The sequence below is a fragment of the Balaenoptera acutorostrata genome, chromosome 12, assembly GCF_949987535.1.
Source record: "Balaenoptera acutorostrata chromosome 12, mBalAcu1.1, whole genome shotgun sequence".
NCBI classification, from domain to species: domain Eukaryota; kingdom Metazoa; phylum Chordata; class Mammalia; order Artiodactyla; family Balaenopteridae; genus Balaenoptera; species Balaenoptera acutorostrata.
In genome coordinates, this window is record NC_080075.1 from 39,380,003 (window position 1) to 39,402,626 (window position 22,624).

General features: G+C 37.3%; 1 protein-coding gene across 2 annotated transcripts in view; it reads left to right on the forward strand.

Annotated features, from left to right (window-relative positions):
* Positions 1 to 22,624, forward strand: part of VPS54 (VPS54 subunit of GARP complex) — a 150,463-nt gene that overhangs the window by 23,196 nt on the left and 104,643 nt on the right. Inside the window, exon 1 of one of the 2 annotated variants that reach the window (XM_028168407.2) lies at positions 21,915 to 22,007. The exons of the other annotated variant lie outside the window; for it this stretch is intronic. The gene's annotated coding sequence lies outside the window, so the exon portion shown is untranslated. Of the gene's footprint in view, positions 1 to 21,914; positions 22,008 to 22,624 lie in introns of those variants that run through there. 2 annotated transcript variants of the gene reach the window in all.

The window sequence follows — 22,624 nt, forward strand, 5'->3', positions numbered from 1 at the left end:
CTGATTCACTCAGCCTCCATCATCAGCTCTTATGCTGATCTAATAGACATATAAACAGAGCAGCCATGGTGGCAGGGCGGGACTATTGTAATGGCCCCAAAACTTGGCTCTCTGTGGGGTGAGTTGAGTCACTGGTTGAAACTGCATCACAGTCCAACTCCTCCCTCTGTCCAGTCCTGCTGACTCCCTTTCCCTTCTGTAGGTGTTGATCCCAATAAACTCCTTGTTTGATCATCTCCTTCTCAGAGTCTACTTCCCAGGGAACTCAGCTTGTAACGACTGACAATGCCAAGTGTTGATGACCACGTGGAACAGTTGTAATTCTCATACACTGCTTGTGGGACTGTAACTTGGTACAAACATTTTAGAAAACTGAAAGTATCTACTAAAACTGAACATAAGCATACCCTATCATCCAATGATGGTACTCTGAGGTATATACACAAGAGAAATGCAGACATATGTGCAGCAAGACTTGTATAAGAATGATCATAGGGGCTTCCCTGGTGGCGCAGTGGTTGAGAATCTGCCTGCCAGTGCAGGGGACATGGGTTCGAGCCCTGGTCTGGGAAGATCCCACATGCCGCGGAGCAACTAGGCCCGTGAGCCACAATTACTGAGCCTGCGCGTCTGGAGCCTGTGCTCCGCAACAAGAGAGGCCGCGATAATGAGAGGCCCCCGCAGCGCGATGAAGAGTGGCCCCCACTTGCCGCAACTAGAGAAAGCCCTCGCACAGAAACGAAGACCCAACACAGCCAAAAATAAATAAATAAATAAATAAAAATTTTAAAAAAAAATGATCGTAGCAGCACTTTTTGCAATAGCCAATAATTGGAAATACCCCAAATATCCATTAATATAATGAATGGTTAGAAACCTATGAAATTTTCACACAATGAAATACTATTTTAAACTGAATGAGTTGAAAAAACAGCAGAGCGAGAAGGTCTCTCCGACCTTCCCCTACTCACCCCCCTTCCTACCCTTCTCCTCTGAAACAGGTCATAAAACTCTCATGTGAGAGGTGCCCTCACTATAGCTGGAGTAAAGGTGCATCCTAATTTTGGAAGACAAAGGAACACCAAGAAGCATCCTAACAAACAGGCCTTGTGAATTTCCCCGAGTTTACTACATTATCTCATACTCCTTAACCTAGCCTCTTCCTCCATCACTCTCCACTCTTCATCAAACCTAGTGTAAAATACACAGCTCTGTTTCTTTGTGTCTTCACTTCCATATAAAGGCTCCTATGTCAAGTAAAATTTATATTAAATTTGTATGCTCTTCTCCTGTTAACCTGTCTCTGTCAGTTTAATTGTCAGACCCATCCAGGGACCCTAAGAGGGTCAAAGAAAACATTTTTCTTCCCTACAGTAATAACCTGGAGAAGACAGAAAGGGGGCTTCTGGAGTATTGGTAATGTTCTCTTTCTTGATATGAGGTATAGTTACATGAGTGTTTTCATTTTATGAAAGTTAATTGAGCCATACATTTTAATGTCTATATGTTATACATCAGTTAAAACTCCTTACCTGTTAGGGAAACCTACTAAATTATTCATGAGTGAAATAATACAGTATCCGAGATTTTATTTTAGAAGACTTCAGAAAAATAATTAGGCATAGGATAAGTGAAACAAAATATAGAATGTTAATAATTTTTAAGCTGTGTGATAGATACCAGAAAGTTCGTTATTCTGTTCTCTCTACTTTTGTGTATTTCAATGGTTTTATAATAAAAAGTTATAAAAAATGAGCAAAATTTTAATCTTAGGGTAGAGAAGGACATAAAACCCAAAAGTCATATATGAGAAAAATGACGATGGCTTCAACATCCATTCCAGCCCCCTTCCTCCCTGCCTTGCACTGTAAAGGCTGTATAGTGAAATGCTGGCATTGTGAGCCCCCTGCCTCTGAACCTGTCTATGTGACCTAATGTTGGTTACTGAGATGTAGGCAGAAATTATACATTTTAGCTACATACATAAGCAGTACAAATCAAAATAACAATGAGGTATCATCTATTTTTCACCTATTAGATTGATAAAGATCAAAAAGTTTGGTACCAAGTGTTGACAGTTCAAGGACAAAGTTGTTCTCCTACACTAGTGGTGGAAATATAAGTTCATATAAAATCTTGGAAATATCTATCAAAATTCTTCTGAAAGCAAAAGCAACATCTGAGTGGTAAGAGGGGATAAAAAGGAAACAAGTATAAGAGTCTACGTAGAGTCAAAGTTGATTCATTAGTTGACTGACTAAGTATGGAGGAAAGGGTCCAAAATTACCAGGGTCTTAAATAGAAGTAGGAAAGTCAGGAAGAGGTACTTGCTTGGGAAAGCAGATCAATAATTCTGTTTGAGATATGTTTTCTGTTACTTCACAGTTAAGGCAATTTTTGCAGTCTGTCTAGCTCTAGGTCTAGATGTTAAGACATATACTCATATAGAAGATTAGCAGTTTCATCAAGTAGCAATCCAGGAATTTAACAGGAAGCAAACTGACAGAATGCCACTTAGCCTCAACTGTAAGTAGGACCCATTAAAGAAAATGTATTTCAAATAATGGTTAGAAACTTTTTCCACCCCTATCCAACTGGCAAAGATTTGAAAAAAAATAATATAGATTGGCAAAGAGGTAGGGAAATGGATACTAGTTATACATGCTGGTGGCAATAAAACTGATAACTTCTAGAAGACAATTTTACAGTATATAGCAAAAACCAAAAAAGTGTAAGGCCTTTTGAAACATCAACTCCAATTCTATCTAAAGAGTGTATGCAAATATTTTTACTTAATTTTTGTGTTTTTTTCATCAAAATAATATGTGCACATGGTTCTAAAAAAATAAATTATTCTAGAAGACTTACGTGGGGATACAGTTGGACCTCTGCTCCATCTCTCATCCATACTGCTCTTGAGAGGCTGCCACTTTCAATTTCTAACTGTTTTATCTATTATTTACCTCTTTGTGTTTAAATACTTTGCTCATTCAGCTATTTCTCGATTTATCAATTTAAGACATTGTCTATTGACATCCTGTTATGGTGGTTGAGGATTCAGCCCTTTAACTCCACCTCCACCTCCACTTCCCTTCCCCACCTCCTCCCACTATAGATTTATCATAATCTTTAAATGTCACATGGCAAGACTTTTTGGCAAAAATGTCACAAGGCAAAAATGTTTTAAGCCAGTAGTCAGAACTTACTTAATTACAACTATATATAAAGATTTTCAAGTCTCAAAAGGCTAGAAATATTTTTTTTCCAAGCCTCCAAACACAGAACCATCAATCTATCAATTCCACATTTTTTCTCAAAAAAAAAAAAAATCTCTGTCTTCTTGATCTAATCAGGACTGAATGAGCCCTAGGTTTTGAGGCATGGTGTCATTCTAGCATTCTAGGACTTCTCTCACCATCCTCTGGGTTAGCTCTCCCATTTCCTGGGCACCTTGTCATCTTTCTTGGTTGACTCTCTTATATTTCTGAAACAGTAATTTCCCTAGAAAGGATACATAAGACATAAATTTTTGAGATCTTGAATCTCTGAAAATGTCTTTATTCTACCCTCACACTATCTTGGTTGGATATAAAATTCTTAGCTAAACATAATTTCACTTCAGAATGTTGAAGATAATATTCCATTGTCTTCTAGAATTGAGTGATACTATTGAGAAGGCTGAAGTTATTGTTTCTTCTTCCTTTTGATACAATCATCTTTCCCCTCTTTAGAAGGTCTTATGATCTTTATGCTCAGTGTACTAATATTTTATCATCATGTCCTTGTTACAGGCCTTTTTTCAATCATTGGGCTGGGTATTTCACCTGGCGATTATGTTCTTTACATCAGATACAGTTTCTAGGATTTCGTTTATAATTTTTTCTTCTTCGTTTTTGTCCTGTGCTCTCTGGAACTCTAACTAGCTAAACAATGGAATTTCTGTTTGATTTTTAAAGTCTCTTATATTTTTCCCCTACTTTCTGTCTCCTCGTCTTCTTTGTCTTCAATATTCTCCTCTTGATCTTCTTTGGGACTTTTTCTTTCAGTGATCGTATTTTTAGTTTTCAAATACCTTTTTTTGGCTGTGCTGCACGGCTCGTGGGATCTTAGTTCCCTGACCAGGGATTGAACCCAGGTCCTTGGCAGTGAAAGCACAGAGTCCCAACCAGTGGACCACCAGGGAATTCCCTCAAGTACTTTTTTTTAAAAAAGGTGTTTTTTGTTTTTTGGGTTTTTTTCTGCATCCTGCATCATCTTTGTTTCCTCCAAGTTCCTTTTTTCTTTGTTACCTCTGATGTTGTGGACTTGTTTTTAAATTTTTATTTTATATTGGAGTATAGTTGATTTACAATGTTGTGTTAGCTTCAGGTGTACAGCAAAGTGATTTAGTTATACATATACATATTTTTATTCTTTTTCAGATTCTTTTCCTGTATAGGTTATTACAGAATATTGAGTAGAGTTCCCTGTGCTATACAGTAGGTCCTTGTTGATTATCTATTTTATGTATAGTTGTGTGTATATGTTAATCCCAGCCTCCCCCCACCTTTCCCCTTTGGTAACCATAAGTTTGTTTTCTAAGTCTGGGTCAGTTTCTGTTTTGTAAATAAGTTCATTTGTATCATTTTTTAGATTCTACATATAAGTGATATCATATAATATTTGTCTTTCTCTGTCTGACTTACTTAGTATGATAATCTCTAGGTCCATCCATGTTGCTGCAAATGGCATTATTTCATTCTTTTTTATGGCTGAGTAATATTCCAAGGCTTTTCTTAATTGTCGGATGACTCTTAGGTCTCTGTTCTTTTTCTAAGTGACAGAAATCAACTAAAAAAGTAAATTGAAAGCACTTGCTGGGGTGAAGGGAACAGGTCAAATGATGGGCTTCTCTTAGGGTGATCAGTTGATACCACAGCCTTCTTATTGGCCAGTTACCTAGAGCCAGTATGTGAAAATATCTTTTTCTAAGGCTATTTAGTTTCTCCATTGAAGAATCCTCCATTCTTCTATCTTAAGCATTTTGTGAACAAGGCATAGAAAGGACCTGAGTTACATTTGACTTATTACTACTTGCTGACCTTGTTTATATATTTAGGCTGGTGCAACCAAGGAAATTCAGGGTAAACCCACATTAAAAAAATAGATGGGAAGTACATATACCAATATTTAAAAATAGTTATCACCTATTGTGGATTCATGGATGATTTTAATTTTCTTCTTTTTCTACAAAATTATGTGATTTTAAAAAATTATTTAAGTAAAGGCAAGCCATATGAAATAACCCAATTTTTTAATGGAAAAAAAAGATTTCAACAGATATTTTAACTACAGAGGATGGATAGCAAGTAAGTACATGAAAAGATGCACAACATCTTTGGTTATTAGTGAAATACAAATTAAAACTACAATGAGATACCACTACACACTCATTAGAATGGTTTCTAAAAACAAAACTTATAATACCAAGTGCTGGTTAGGGTGCAGAGCAATTCTCATATATTGTTGATGGGGATGCAAAATTCTGCAGAAACTTTGGAAACAGTTTGGCAGTTTTCATGAAGTTACACACTTACCATGTGACCAAATAATCCCACTCCTAGGTGTCTACCCAAGAGAAAAGTATATAGTTCACACAAAGACTTGTATATGAATATTTATAATAGATGTATTCATAATAGCCAAAACCTGGAAATAACCCAAATATCCTTCAACTGTAATACCTCTGTACCATGGAATAGAACTCAGCAATTAAAAGAATTAAATTATTGATATGCCAACAATATGGATGAATCTCAATTGCATTATGCTAAGTGAGAGATGCCAGACTCAAGAGGCTATATATTATCTGATTCCATTTATATGACATTCTGGAAAAGGCAAAACTATAGGGACAGAGAACAGGTCAGTGGTTGTCAAGGGTTTGTGGTGAGGGGATGGACTAACAAGGGGACAGCATCAGGGAACTTTTTGAGTGATGGCACTGTCCTGTGTCTTAATTATGTGACTCTATGCATTTGTCAAAACTTATAACGCTATGCATCAAAAAAGTGACTTTTATTGTACATAAATATTTTTTTTAAATAAAAAACTATCTCCATGTGTTAAAACTACAGCAAAATACTTAGGAGGAGCTAATTATTTCAAAAGGATCCTATACATGGTTCCTCTAAATAGCAAAACCCCTCTGGCATTAAAATATAATTAAATTTATAAAGTTAATTCACATAAAGATTCTAAAACATATGTATCATATGTTGTCTTAATACTGATAATCCTTAGCCCATGAAGTCATAAGAACTGCATCTTCAGCCTTTGAAAAGATGAGACATTGGTCAAAGAGAATCTGGATAAGACAGTTACATCAGTGCAACTCCATCTCTACTATTCCATTCACTAAACACAAATTTATAATTATTTACAGATATTTGTTGGTTGCTTTCTATACATAAGAAAGAAGTGATAATGTAGAGAATACAGAGATAAATCATGACTCTTACGCTTAAGGTCTAGTGTAGGAAACAAGCCCCATTATACGTATCCATATTATAAGGCAGAAAATGACTAGTGCCTCACAAGAGGTGTGGAGGAGGAATAAAGAGAAGAGGCTTGCTTTTTCTTAGTAGTGAGCTCAGAAATCACTTTCTGGAATAAACTGCATTTTTAAAAGTTTATTCGAAGAAGAGGTAGAATTTGGATATGCAGAGTTGGGGGTGGGGCAGGTAGGAAGAGGTGCAGGGAAGGTATTCCAAGAAATGGAGAAAAACAAAACAAAAAGAAACTCAGAGAAATTTTTTTTTCAAATAATGGGGAAGTAGCTGTGAACACGCCAGTTCTCCTCCTCCTCCTCCTCCTCATCACCATCATCTGAAGATCTGATGTATTGGCCACTTGGCTCACCATGCTAATTTGCCTCCAACCTTACAATGGCTATTGTTGTGTTCTTCCAGCAGCATCTTCAGGGTTAGCCCACCAAGTTCTTGGGTTCTAATCACTTGAAATTTGACATTGTTGACTTTGTCATCAAATGCTAATATGTGTCATTACTCAGCTAAAAATATATCTTATTTCAGCCTTTTTCTCCATGCCCCCCTTTGCCATTATAAATACTACGCCTTTAAAAATGTCTCCAGAAATCTTAGTTGCTTCTCTAGTATTTCCATTAATATTAAACTTTATTTTAATTGTTCTTGTCCATGTATTGTTCAACCAGATTTAAAGGAGGAACAAATCAAGTTTCATGTGCCCTCTTTAATTGCAATTTTCAGTACCTCAATCCTGTTCCTTTACACTCTTTTCTCTTTTGCAGGCTAAGTAATCACTTTGAGTCAGTTGCTGCAGTAAAACTTGAAACCTGATCATTGGAGCCTGCAATTTAGCAGAAAACAAGGCACTCCAGAATCTTCTGCTCCAGCTGTACATTGAGGATTCTGGTTTCTTTTTGAAAATGGCTTCCATTTCTAGTTAGTTTAGTTGCTATAATTCTTCCCTTCAACAACTTTGAAAAGCTGTTGTTTTTTAAGGAATTACACTTGCCCACAACTCCTAGGCAACTCACTATAGTCTTAAGATATAACACTGCTTAACCACAATTTGTGGGAAATGACATGTGCTGGTTAAATGAATTTTCTGGTAAACCCTTCTATCTTTTTTTTTTTAATAAGTTTATATTTTTATTTTTGGCTGCGTTGGGTCTTTGTTGCTGCACATGGGCTTTTCTCTAGTTGTGGCAAGCGGTGGCTACTCTTCGTTGCGGTGCGCGGGCTTCTCATTGGGTGGCTTCTTGTTGCAGAACATGGGCTCCAGGCACACGGGCTTCAGTAGTTGTGGCACTTGGGCTCAGTAGTTGTGGCTCACGGGCTTAGTTGCTCCACGGCATGTGGGATCTTCCCGGACCAGGGCTCAAACCCGTGTCCCCTGCATTGGCGGGCGGATTCTTAACCATTGTGCCACCAGGGAAGCCCCAACCCTTCTACCTTTCTATCACGTTGCATGATTCAGAAGTTTGAGTTGCTTCACTTCTGGAAACGATGTTGTTATTGAGAGGAGGGCACATGCTGCTAGTGGTTGTTTTGAGTGCACCTGATAATATTGTGCTGTTCTTGTCATTTGTTTCTTTCTCCTAAGGGCAAATCCTCTCTCTTTCTCTCTCCCTCTTCCGCGCGCGCGCGCGCGCGCGCGCGCGCGCGCGCGCGCGCGTGTGTGTGTGTGTGTGTGTGTGTGTGATTGGAGGTGCCAATTACTGCTAGTTAATTGGGTTCTGGTTAACTTCAGGTTTTACTGTTAACAGACCAGATTACCTCAGCTCTAGAAACACCTAGAATAAACTCCCTTATTTTTTCCTCTCATTGTCACTAGGCCTTCTAAACTAAAAAAAAAAAAAAGATGTATTATTCACAAAGCCATGTCACCAAACTATTTGTGAAACCACGTTGTTGACAGCTAAAAAAACCCCTTCTATACTTCAATTTGCCAACTTAAGAGCTGGTGGTTCTGAATGCAGAAGATCCCTCTGAGTCCCAAGAGAGCACAGACTATGGAATATGAGGAGGATATGAGATATGAGGCAGATTTAACAATGATTTGCACAGTCATAAGCCCTAGACAGAGAGGGAGATGGGTGGCATACCCAAAAGTCACCACTGCCACCATTAATTCATCCAGCATTTTTAAAGTCTACCACGTGCAAGTCACTGTACGAGGGGCCATAGAGGGACAGGCCATGGAGCAATAGTCTAATATGGAAACTAAGAGGTCTGCTAATAGCTTGAACAGGACACTAGTGTGTCGTAAATGCCATGTCCATGGCTCAGGAAATAAAGGATATGACAATTGAGAAGAGGAGGATGTCACTTCTGGCTAAATGATAAGGGAACATTTCATCAAAGAGATGACATCTGAGCTGATCCTTGAAGAAGGGATAAGATTAGTAGGCAGAGTTGGCAGAGCCTAGCAAAAACAGAGGCAGGAAAACCCAAGTCTGTTCAGGGGCTGTGAGGAAAGATACGTGAAGGTGAATGACAGAAAGGCTTAGAAAGGCAGATAGGATGCAATTATGGACAACTTTTGCAAGCTAGAGTTTGAATCTTATTCCAAATAAATGAACATTTTTGACCAAGACAGTAGCCAAGAGCCCAGACTTTGGCATCAGATAGATCCAAGCCCAAATCCTGACTCCACTTACCTGTGTGTGATTTTGGGCAAGTCACCTACCTTACCTCTCCAAGCCTCAGGCTAATAATCTCTATCTCACAGGCTGTTACCAGAATTAAATGCAAGTGGGATATGAAGCACTCATTCATTCGGAAAATATTTATTGACCCTCCATCGTGTATGTCCCAGACAGTGAGCTTTGTACTGGTGATACAGCGATATAGGCCAAAGCCTGTCTTCAAGGAAAACATGAGGCAATGGGTAAGACAGATAAGAAAACAGGAAATTACAGTACAGTGTAAGCAAGCAGTCAGAGGAGGTGAGTAACTCAGATCAGGGAAGGAGATGGTAAAGAAAGCTTACCAGAGAAGGTATCCCCTGAGGCACCTGAAAGGAGCCTCTGAAGGTGAGTGGAAATAGAACTTATTTCCCAAGGTCTGATTATTTTTTATTAACCATTGTAGTTTCTAGCAGACACAGATATTTAAAACTCTAAACTGATTTGTGTTGTTAATTTTTGTTTGGTTGATTGTTTTTGGCTTGTCTCAAAGCCATAGAAACAGGGAGTACCCTACTTCTCAGCTAATGAAAGGGAAGAAAAGAGTCTATTTGCAATCATGTTAGTAGTGGAAGAAGCAGGCAAAACAAATCCCTGAAACATGTGTGGTAAATGAAAGAGATTAAAGGGAAGTTGACCTAATATGAATTGGCAAATCTGGTTTTTCACTTGCAGGAGACCCGTGGTACACGTTTCCTGGGTTTTCAGCCCACATTTATTTCCTTTTCTGAAATGGGGCCCCAGTTTTGTTTTTTGTTTTGTTTTGTTTCGTTTTTCTTTATTTGGAGAACCACATCTTTCCTCATTCTTATTTTATGTGTTCTGGTGAAGTGGACTCTATTTCACTCTGGTTTTAGGGTTGGCTGTGATTCAGGCCTCCCAGTTAAGAACCTCACACTGGCCTCAGTGACTGGGATCGGAGCATCACTCAATCAGGGCCAGAGAGAGGCAACCTGGAACTTTGCTGAGCCTGTAAGACTCAGCAGAGAAGCCTACCTTGGCTTCTGGTTTGAACATGGAAAGTTGTAGACGAGGAGCTGCTGGGAGCTATCTTCCTACCTCTTCCCACCACTTGAAGCCTGAGATCGAAGCCACCAACACAGAGGAGAGCAGGGATCCTCACAGAAGAATATAAAGTCCATGAGAGCAGGAAGCTTGGCACTGTTTTAAAATCTTTTTATTGATACATCATTCACATACAGAAAAAAGACACACAAAACTAATTTGAGTAAAAAATTATTACAAAGTGAATACACATATTTAACTACCACCCAGATCAAGAAATAGAACATTACCCGCCTCATACTCCTCCCAGTCACTACCCCCTCTCTCCTCTTGACTGTTAACACCATAGTTTTGAGTTTTCCAACTTTGTGTAAATAGAAGTATAGTATTCATTCTCATATAGTATTCAGAAGCCAGTGTGTCTGGCTTCTGTCACTCAACATTATTATAAATGCCTTTGATGAACATATACATGCATTTTTATCAGATATATTCCTAAGAATAGAATTGCTAGATCATAGAGTGTACATGAGTGTACATATGTTCAACTTTAGAAGATGTTGCCAAACTACATTCCAAAATGATCGTACTATAAAAAAGTTTTTTAAATTAAAAGAACTAAGTGATCGCATGAAATCACCCTGTTATGTACCTGTTCCTCCACATCCTCGGCAACATTTGGTATTTTCAGTCTTTTAAGTGTGGATGTGTAGTATAGTATATCATATTACATTTTCCTCATGACTAATGAGTTTAAATACATTTTCATGTGGCCATTTGGATATCCTTTTCTGTGAAGTGCCTGTTCAACTGCCTGGCCCATTTTTCTATTGAGTTACCTGTCTTTTATTTTTTGATTTGTAAGAGGTTTAAGAATTTTTTATCTTTAGTTGCTACCCTAATACCATGCCGTATTACACTGTAGTTTTATAGTAAACCTTAGTAACTGGTAGAGTATGTCCTCCTATCTTGCTCTTCTTTTTAAGAGTGTTTTGGCTATTCTTGGCCCCTTTGCATTTCCATATACATTTTAGAGTCAGGTTGCTATTTTCCACAAAGAAATCTGTTAGGATTTTCATTGGGATTGCATTGAATCTATAAATTAATTTGGAGAGATTGACATATTTACAACATTGAAATTCGAATCCATGAACAATGCACATATTTCCATTTATTTAGGTTATCTTCAATTTCCCTCCATAAGTTCTATAGTTTTCTGTGTAGATAAGTCTTGCATTCTTTAATTAGATTTATTCCTAGGTATTTGATACTTCTGTGCAATTATAAATGGTAACAATTTAATTTTTTTTTTCTGTTTGTTGCTGGTATATAGAAAAATAATTGAATTTTGCATGTTGACCTTCTATATTGGTTTTCCATAGTTGCATAACAAATGATCACAAACCTAGCATCTTAAAAAATAAAGTTATTCTCTCACTGTTTTCATGAGTCAGTAGTCTGGATAAGAGTTAGCTAGGTCATCTGCTCAAAGTCTCACTAGGCTGAAATCAAGGTGTCAGCCATGCCTATGATCTCACCTCAGGCTGAGAGTCCTCTTCCAAGCTCACTGATTATTACTGCAATTCAGTTCCTTGCGGCTGTAGGACTGAGGTTCCTCTTTTATGCTGGCTGTCATTTAGCAGCCACTCTTAGTTCCTAGAGGCTACTGCAGTTTCCTGTCATGTAGTCCTCTCTGGAGTATGGCATTCTATTTCTTCAAGGCCTGCAGGATACCATTTCTCTTGTTTCAAATATGTCTGATTTCTGACATCTTTGACCTCTAAACTCTTTTAAAAGGGCTCACCTGATTAGGTAGGGCCACTAGGATGATCTTCCTTTTGATTACCTCAAGTTCAACTGGTCTTAATTACATCTTCAAAATTTCTTCACCTTTGCCATACACAATAAACTAATCATGTGAGTGAAACCTCATTCACGGGTCCACTCACACTTTAGGGGAGGGAATGTCATAGGGTATGTACACCAGGGGACCAGAATCTTGAGGGACAACTTAGAATTCTACCTCCCACACCTTGTGTCCAGCAACCTTACTGGCTAATTAATTCAAGTAATATATCTGTAGATTCATTGAGATTTCCTAAATACACAGTTATATTACCTAAATATAATAACAGTTTTATTTATTCCCAGTTGTTATACTGTTAAAACTTCTTTTTCTTAACTTATTGCACTGGCTAGAACCTCCAGTAAAATGCTGAAAAGAAGTAGTGAAAGTGGGTTTGTTTTTTGTATCATTGTATCTCCAGTGTTTAAAATAGACATAGTAGCTTTTCAATGAATATTTTCAAATGAATAAATGAATGACAGTAAAGCTGAGAGAGGGGGAAAATTGGTTCCTGCTTGATCATTTGAGCATCTAAATATCACCATGTCCTAAGTCATCCCCAACCATGGACTTTTTAATTACATAAGGTGATAAATTATCCCATCCCCACCCCACCCCCACCCCAATTTTTAGCTTAAGCCAGATTTTTTTTGTCAAGTTCAATCAAAAGTTTTAAGTGATATTAGATCTCCTGACCCACAGAATAACATGAGTGAAAAATATTTGGGAGAAAATTAATTATTATGCCCAATGGAGTTACTTTTTTTTTTGAAGAGAACTTCTGGGAATTCAAACATGTTCAAATATATACCATATTAAGAAAATCCTCCCTTACATTCACCTACCACTCCATCGGTCCCTCCCCCTACCCCACTTTTTTTTTTACAACTAAGCTTTTAGAAACAGTTTACTCATTCTTTGTTCTTTTCATATCATGGTCCTCAACTCATGATAATCTGCTTCTAATTCTACCAACTACCAAACTTTTCTTGGTAGGATCAGTAGTGACCTTCAGGCTGCTAAATCTAATGGACAACACATCTTATTTGCCATAGTTGACCACTCCCATCTTCTTCCAAAAAAATTACTTCCTTGTCTTCTGTGACCCCATGGTCTCCTGGCTTTTTTATTATTTCTCTGGTTCCTCTTTCTAGTCTCCCCCGGTTGCTTTTCCTCCTCTTGGGACCTAGTCCATTAACCAGAGGGATATGCTAAACCACCTGGAATCAAAGCAGTACTCACTAACCCACATCAGCGAGCCAGTTTAATCATAAAGACAAAGCCATTTATATAAATGTTTTGTTTGTTCATTGATTTGATATATGTTGATGTGTGCTTGTTGTATGGATCTGTGGCCAGTCGTAGGCCCTCTTCCCTTCTTTTCTCTTCCCTTCCTTTCCCTCCTCTTCTCTTCTTATCTCTCTATACTCTCTCAGGAATCTCGTACACATCCATCCTTTCAATTATTAAATGCATGTTGACAACTTCTGAATTTATATCTTCATTCAGGTCTCTCTTAGTTCCAGACCCATATATCTAACTGCCTCCTTAATATTTCCAGATAGCTAGTACATAGACATCCAAAATTTGGACATGTCTATTACTGAACTTATGGTGCCCAATCTTTTCCTCCTCCAGTGTTTCCTACCTCATTAAATAGTCCCACCATCCTCCTAGTTGCTCTTGTCAGGAACCTAGGAATCATCAACCTAGGAATCATCCTTTATATCTACCTATTTCTTAGCCCCTTTGTCCAACCAGTCACCAAGTACTGTCAATTCTGTCTCCAAGGATACTTCTCAATCTGTCTACTGCTCTTTGTCTTTACCACTACCACCTTAGCCCAGCACCTGGACCACTCAGACACTGTGTTAGTTAGCTCCAGCTGCTATAACAAAATACTGTAGACTGGGTCGCTTAAACAACAGACAAATATTTCTAGCAGTTATGAGATCTGGGAAGTCCAAGATGAAGGTGCTGGCAGATTCAGTTCCTGGTGAGAGCCCTCTTCCTGGCTTGCAGATAGCCACCTTCTCACTGTGTCTCACTGTCACAGCGATATCTCTCACTCTTCCTCTTCTAATAAGGACACTAATCCCATCATAGGGGCTTCACTCTCATGACCTCATTCAAACCTAATTACCCCCCAAAGTTCCCACCTCCAAATACCATCACCTTGGGGATGAAGGCTTCAACATATGAATTTGGGTGTGGGGGGCACAAACATTCAGTCCATAACAGACACCTTTCTAGCTGCTAGTGCCATACATTTTCTTGTTTATCTCCACTAACTCATTCTCCACAGAGTGGTCAAACTGATCTTTTAAAAACATGCTTGTGTCATCTCTTTCCCCAAAGCCCTGTAAAAACTTATAATAAAGTCCAAACTTTACCATGACCTATAACTCCCTGAATGGTCTGGCTTAGGCCTTCTTCAGCCTTTTCTCTCTTCCCTCTGCTTACCTAGCTCCTTCATGTCTCAGAGTTTCTTTCTGTTGGCTCTTTCCACTGCCTGGGACTCTTCACCACCACTATTCCCCTTCCCTGGCCAATTCCTATTCATTTCTCAGTTTAAATGCTGCTTCCATGGGCAAGGATTCCCTGTTCACCTACATTAAGTTACAGTCACCTTTACAAGCTCTCATAGCTTCTTTTACTTTTCCATGACACGTATCCCAACTGTTGTTGAACATTTCCTATAATATTTGTTGAATGTCTCTTTTCTGTACTCCCTCTCCAAACCACCCCCAGATTGTGAGTGCTATGAGAGCATGAGCTGAATCAATCTTGCTTACTGCTAGCATCTAGGACCCAGGAACATCTTTGATAAATATCCACTGAGTGTGAATGGATGTTTGGATGTCTACTGGAGAATGAGGATGACGGCAGGGGATTAGGGAGTGTTGGTGTAGGAACATTTTCCCTACCTCTTCATTCTAATAAGAGATTTAGAATCAAAATATTTCTTCCACCATTAAGAAGAGTCATGATTTTGACAAAAAATTAACCTCATTCTGGGGACAAGTAGTGAGTAACTGAGGTAGCCTCTAACATACTGGGGCAAAAGGCAGGCAGCTCAGGCAGGCAGTAAAGAATCAGACAGCCAGAGAGGAGAGCCATTTCCCTCTGGATGCCATTAACTAGAGGGATATGCTGACCACCTGGAATCAAAGCAGCACTCCCTGGCACGCATCAGTGAGCCAATTTAATCATAAAGACAAAGCCATTTATACAGGCTTTTTGTTTGCTCACTGGTTTGATATACTCTTGTTGTAGGGATCTGTGGAAAAAAAACTGTCACTAGTCTGACCTTCAATTTGTAATAGACACAAAAATACTTACATTTTGTAAATGTGTCCTGTATGCTTTCTTTACCATTTCTTTTGCTGGGCATATTGAGCTGTAAAATAAAGTTAGGGTAAACTTAGAAGAATGGAAATAGGCTTTTGCATATTTATAAAGGAGGAACACACGAAAATAAGCTATACATTTTCTAAAATACTGCATCCTTGCAACCAAATATGGGAACTGTCTCTTGGATTTGTGAACTGGTAAAGAATACCTGAAATAATAAATTAATCTAATTGATTATTTACTAAGTTATTAAATACTTATTACCAAGCAAAATCTTCCCTACAAGATGTTTTTTTTCTTACAAGTATTGAGAACCTTCAAATTCCATACTTTTTGAGAAAGCCTTAACTTTTCTTTGGAGGAGAAGGGGAATCTGATATTTTTTTGATTCAAATAATAAGTAATTCCACTTAACATAATTCTCTTTTTCAGTAATTTTTTGGTGTAGCATTCCCACAATATAGTGTGGGACAAACAGCATGGGACCGGAAACCCTTAAACCTGGCTTCTGATTAGAAATCGGCTACCACCGCTAAAATGTTATCTGTCTCAGCCCTTTGGACCTCCATTTCCTCATGTGCAAGTGAAAAGCCTCTTCCATTCCTAAAGTCTTTGATTTCAAAGATGTTTTCTTTCTTTTGAGTTTTTCATTATTTTTATTTTATATAGATCCTTAAAAGTTAATAAATAAAAGTATGAAAGGGGAAAATACTGTTTTAAATCTAAGGCTAGATTTTCGGAAATAAGACTTCTAGATTGAAATCAAATTCTGACTGAGAACTTGTTTTTATTAATGCTCAGGAATTCACAGAAGTAAAGAGAATAAGGCAAGAAAACACAGATATTTTACTTCCTGGTAGAATCGGAATCAAAATGACCAGACAGTGGCATGAGAATTAAATGGCCTTTCTAATGCATTTTGGTATCCAACGAAAGTCCATTATATAATTGCAATCTTGTTATACTAATCTTTTACTCTGGATTATGTTGTGAAATTGTCCTGTTTTCATGATACCACTGCTTTTTTTTGTTGTTGTTGTTGTTTTTGTCTCTGTTTATTTTGTTTCTAAAATATCTCCTGTTTGATTTTTTTCTCTATTTAAAAATATTACATAGCGGTATAAGAATTTGTATTCCTGCTGCTTAGGGGGGTCTTTCTGTGTGATGGCTGGTGTTGAGTCACATACCCAGTTGATGTAGAGGGTGGTTCTTGAGGAAAATCCCTTGAGAGGCCAACCATGGCTTCTGTTTCTCTGAAAATGTATGGTTTCTAAATTACCCATAATTTCCCTAGAAAAGTTTAAATGAAATTTCTCCTTAACCTAGAGAAGTTTTAAATGAAAAAAAATTTTTTTCTAATAGACGTTTAACCATTGTCTTTTCATTATAGAATTGCATACTTAAAAAATAATTCCATATAGTTATTACTTAAAATACTCCAATTGTAAAATAAGCCAAGACTATCATTATGTAATAAATTAATAGTGACTTGCAAAAATCTTGAGCCCTATAACATATCAGTGGCAAGTCTTGAAAAAACATTAGACTGATTGGTTACTCATTCTGCTTAATGTGTAGAAGAAAGTGGTTTATGTTTATAAGCACTAGTTTGTCTTTGTCTTTCATTCATTATTTCAACAAGTATTTACTGAGCTCTCAGCTCACACCAGGCATTGTTCCAGGTACTGGCTGGGTAAAGTGGTAAACAAAACAGACAAAACTCTCTGTCCTCACGGAGCTTACATTCCTGTGGGGGAAAGACAGATAATAAGTAAAACATATGGGGGCTTAGATGATAATAAAGTCTAAGGAGAAAAATAAAGTGGAAAAACACATAGGACATGGTGTTGCAATGAGAAATATAGGTGTCATGGAATGTCTCACTGAGAAGGTAAGATCTGAATAAGACCTGAAGAAGGTGAAGGAGTTAGCCATTAGGATATGTGGGGGAAAAGCATTCCAGGCAGAGGGAAGAGCAAGTGTAAATACTCTGAGGCAGGAGCATGCCTGGATTTAGGAAAAGTGAGGAGCCCAATATGACTAGAGCAGTGAGAAATGGGGGGACTAGGAGGAGATAAAGATAGAGAGGTAAGAGTGGGATGAGATCAACTAGGGCCTTGCCAGGACTTTATCTTTTACTGTGAATGAGATAGAGCCACTGGAGTGTTCTAAGCAGAGGAATGACATGACATGACCTGACTTAAGTTTCATCAAGATCAAGCTGATTATTGTGTTGAGAAAAGGCTGGTGGGGGACAAAGGCTAGGAGACTTTGGCAGTAATCCAGGCAAGTAGGATCATTGCACTATACAACTCCAAGAAGCATCATTCACCCTGCAGTGTCTGAGAATGGTGCTTCCCGTAATGAGCAGTGTATAGCCCAACAGCTGTACTTAGCAGCCCTGTAGGCAAGATGGCTTGGACCAGGGTGGATGAAATGTGAGTGGTGAGAAGTGTTTAGTCAAGATATACTTTGAAGGTAGAACTAATAGGATTTTCTGACATGGTAGATGTGGAATATGAAAGAGTCAAGTATGATTTCAAGGTCATCAATTAATTTCATGAATTATTACTATTCGTTATACCAAATACCGTTTACTAAGCAGGAGTAATTCATATTTATTTTTTAATTCAACAAGCATTTATTGAAAGTCTACTATGTAGTACATTGTTCCAGATTCTGTAGGATATTTTAAAAAGTACAATAGCAGCAACAACAGAAAATCCTGTCCTGGAAATACTTATAACTTAGTTTGTTAGACAAAGCCTCCATAGATAAAAGAACCAATACTGTAAAAAGTGACATAAGAAAAAATATGATAATGGGACCGATTAAATGGTATAACTACTTCTCTAGGGAAATGGTCCAATTTGAAAATAATTTTACATTTGTCAGGATATGCCCGTATTTCTGATTGCTATACTCTCCTAATCTATTCAACAATTTACTCACTATTTTCCAATAGTAACAGGACTCACGTGTTTCCTGTTCCAAATGCAACTAGATATGCTATATGGTTGACTCCTGCGCCAGGAGGAACTATATAAAAGACTTCATGTCTGAGGTAGGAATTACCTGTTTCATGTGCCCTTCTCTTGCTGATGTCTTAGGTTGCATTACTCATAGTTTGGTTGAGAATTCACAATTTTACCTTGGCCCCTAGTTCCTACTTGTCCAACTTCTGACTTGCAAATTTTCATACTTCTGACCATTTATCTTACTTGCAGCCCTTTGGTTTACGAGAACTTTTGAGATTTTGTGACTTCTCATGCCTCACTTCACCCACCTCATTCATAGCCATGTCTTGCTGCTTCCTGTTCTATGGTTTTCATTAACACACCTTTCCTAATAATAATGAGATAGTAAAGATTATAGTAATGAGTATGATATCTAACATTTTAAAGTAGTGACTATGAGCTAGGCACTAAGTGATGCTATTTAAGTATACTTTAAATGTAATCCTTATAGAAGGTCTGTGAAGTGGGTGCTATCATTATTCCTATAAGGAACTGAGCTTTAGAGAGCTGAACATGCCTGAGGTTACTCAGCTAGAAAGTGGCAGGTCTAGGATGCAAACCCAGAGTCCATGAAGACTACTATGCAATAACATGTCTTTTGTACCATATGCATATTAAACATGATTCTGAGGGAGGAAAAAAAGTCAATCCCAACAAACGTCTCTAAACTCTCAGAGCCTCTATGTTTAATATCCTTCTAATGTTATGGGTTTATCAGTTTTTAATTTTCCTAGTTGAAGTTAGAGATAGCATTTGCAATACAGTCCTATTTTTAAAGGTATTGATATTAGAGTTGGGTTTGCATGGCCCTAGACACAGATACACACACATGCGTACTCTGCACGCAGGCTACCAAAGTAGCCATTGAAAGTAGAAATGACAGTGGGGACTTCTAGGAGACCAAGATCAAAATAAAAAAGAGAGGAGGGAAAAGGAAGAAAAATAACAAGTGTTTATTGAGCCTTTCATGTTATAAGTTACTTTGCTAAAATGCTCATTTAATCCTTACAACAACTTTATTATTACCGTCACTTTACATTGGAGAAAAATAAACTGTGAAGAGGCTATTACTCCTATTTGGCAGATGAAGAAACAAAGGATTAGAAATTGAGATCAAAATCACATAGTTAAAGTGTCAAAGCAGGTTGAAAAACCCAAAATTAGCTGAATTCCAAAACCTGTGGAATTAATCATTGCAGGTGGTAGACAGACTCTAGGGTAGCCCCCATGATTCCTACTTCCTGGTGTTCAAAACTTTGTGTAACTCCTTCTTCTTAAGTGTGAGCAAAATTTGTGACTTGCTTCTAAACCATAGAACATGGTGAAGATAGAATATCATTCTATATTGCTAGGTGACTCACTTTAGAGTTTAGAGACATGCCTTGCTGGTTTGATGAAGTAAGCAGCCATAGTGAGAAAACCTATATGGCAAGAAACTGCAGGAGGCCTCTAGGAGCTGAGGGCAGCCCCCAGACAGCAAGAAGCTAGGGTTCTCAGTCCTACAATCACAGAAAAGGAATTCTGCTAACAACATGAATGACCTTGGAAGCAAATTCTTCCCCAGTCAAGCCTCCAAATGAGAACACAGCATGACTGATGTTTTGATTGCAGCCTTATGAGATCCTGAGCAGAACACCAAGCTAAACTGTGCCCAGACTCCTGACTCACAGAACTATAACATCATAAATATGTGTTATTTTAAACTACTAAGTTTTGATAATTTGTACACAGCAATAGAAAACTAATACACCCTGCTACCTTGGTTTTCCCTATCTTGGAGCACAGTAAATTATTAGTAAATGGTAGTTGCTATTATGGTAATCAAATGAAAATGTGGAATATCAGTGTCAAAGAGAAATGTAACAGGGCAATTTAACAGAGTTAAATAATTGTTTCCAAAGTAATCAAGCAGCTGATTTAGAAGATACAAACAGTGATGGATGGGGGGTGGGGAGGTGGTGGTAGTGGGATGAATTGGGAGATTGGGATTGACATATATACACTAATATGTATAAAATAGATAACTAATAAGAACCTGCTGTATAAAAAATAAATAAAGTTAAAAAAACAATGATGGAATATTGAAAACTTATATATTACTCCCAACAATTACTGAGTGTATTATTATCACGTGAAATATTATAACATTTCTAGTGTTGTTTATCCACACATTTAGTTTTAATGTCTTACACCATATGCAGAGTAAATTGGAAAGTTTTCCAATGGTCCCACATTAGATATGAAGAAATATTAAAACATAGTTTCAGGTTTTATCATATTGTTATAAATTGTGATTTAAAAACGCTGTAACGTCTTACAATAGCTTAAATATGATGGATTAAGTAATTCAGGGCATTGGATCAAAAAACAAAACCCTGATGAAACTACTACCAGCATAATACTTTCAGTGCATGAGTACATGTGGACTTTGCTTACCAATGGTAATTCATAGAAAGCACACAATGTAACTCTACATATGTAGCTATAGAGTAGGTTAGAGAACTTGACTGGGTTTCCATCTGATAGATTTAAGCTTTGCTACTGTGGAAAAAAGAGGGGCTAGTGCTCATGTCCAACTAAACTGCAAAATGATTTTTCTGATTGTTCCTTTGACCAGTGTCCCCTTTCCCTTCTGTACTTATATTGGCATGTGAATGTATAGTTTCTGTCAAACAAGTCATTAAAAATGGTGTTCACTGATTGATAAACACGTTAACCTCACGACTGCCCCATACACAAATATGTGCTGAACATACAGCAAACATAACGTAGGCCTTTCATAGGTGTTGCAGCATTAGAAAATTTGCCCATTGTCCATCTAGTGAGAATATATGACCCTGATGACTATCACCATTCATAATTCTCAACAGGTTTAATAAAGATTATGCTAGATACACCGTTAGTAATAGGGTAGCTAAATATTGTCTTCATATTTGCTTTTTTTTGAGGGCAATGATTATTTCTATCCATTTTTTCCTTAATTTTCTGTGATCTGTGCTTCCTGGAAATTAACACTAATAATATATCTCTGCATATTTATTTTCGGTTTGTCTTTTTTTTTTAATTTTTTAATTTAATTTTATTTATTTTTTTATACAGCAGGTTCTTATTAGTCATCAGTTTTATACACATCAGTGTATACATGTCAATCCCAATCACCCAATTCATCACACCACCATTGGCTTTTCTTTTTAATACTGAAATGATTCAAGGGATAACAAGTGAACATATTAATTAATTTGAAATTTATCTACTTCTAAATTAAATTACTTGTCCAGTTAACAGTTTTTTGTTTTGTTTTATTTTTGGCAAACCTGATCATTAGCATTTACTTTTACATTTAGATTCATGATTATGAACTGTTCTGTGGAAAAGTAAAAATCAAATCATGCTGGATCCCTGAAAGAACTAAGTGCAATACTCAGTGTGTATTTTCTTCCTATGGTATGTTATCTACAGATGGATAATGAGGAAAGCAAACCAGTCTGTCTTCTTCTAGTGTCTGGGAGATACTTCATGGCTATTGTCTAACCCAAGTGCCAACTACAGCAACTTGGAATCTCTTTGAAACAAGGTGGGGTATAAATGCAAATATTTTTTAAAAGGCCAAACTGCCAGGTTTAAGGCAGCTTTTGAACTATTGTTGATTTCCTGATGTGGTTCCAAAATATAGGAACCTGCTATATTTCTTAGTATAATCTGTGAACTGATCTAGATTTAAAGTGAATTATTTTCCTTTCTGGCCTTTGATGAAATTTGGTGAGTCTTTCCTTGATATGTTCATAATGTAAACTCATCTGGTTTTATATGAGATTGGGGATTCAGGAGGATTTCTAATTTTAAAGTTAAATTTAGTTCATATTGGAGATTGATATTCTCATTCTCCTTATTACAAAACTGTAGAGAATTGAATTTGAAAAACATACTGTAAGAATTTCCTCTCAGCTATTTTTGTTGCTTCCTTCTCTTTTGTCCTTCCCTTCCCCCAACTTTAGCTCCTTAGTGTGTGAATTATTATTTCACAGAGTTATGTTTGCAGTTTTCAAAGTGACTTCTTAGAAGTGAAATTTGGAACATTTTTTTTTTCAATCCCCAAAGGTAAGACTTATATTTTCACTTTTGATTTGTTAAAACACACCAAGTGTCTTATAAATGCCTGAAACTTTGATATTTTTAGGCAAAGAAATAATT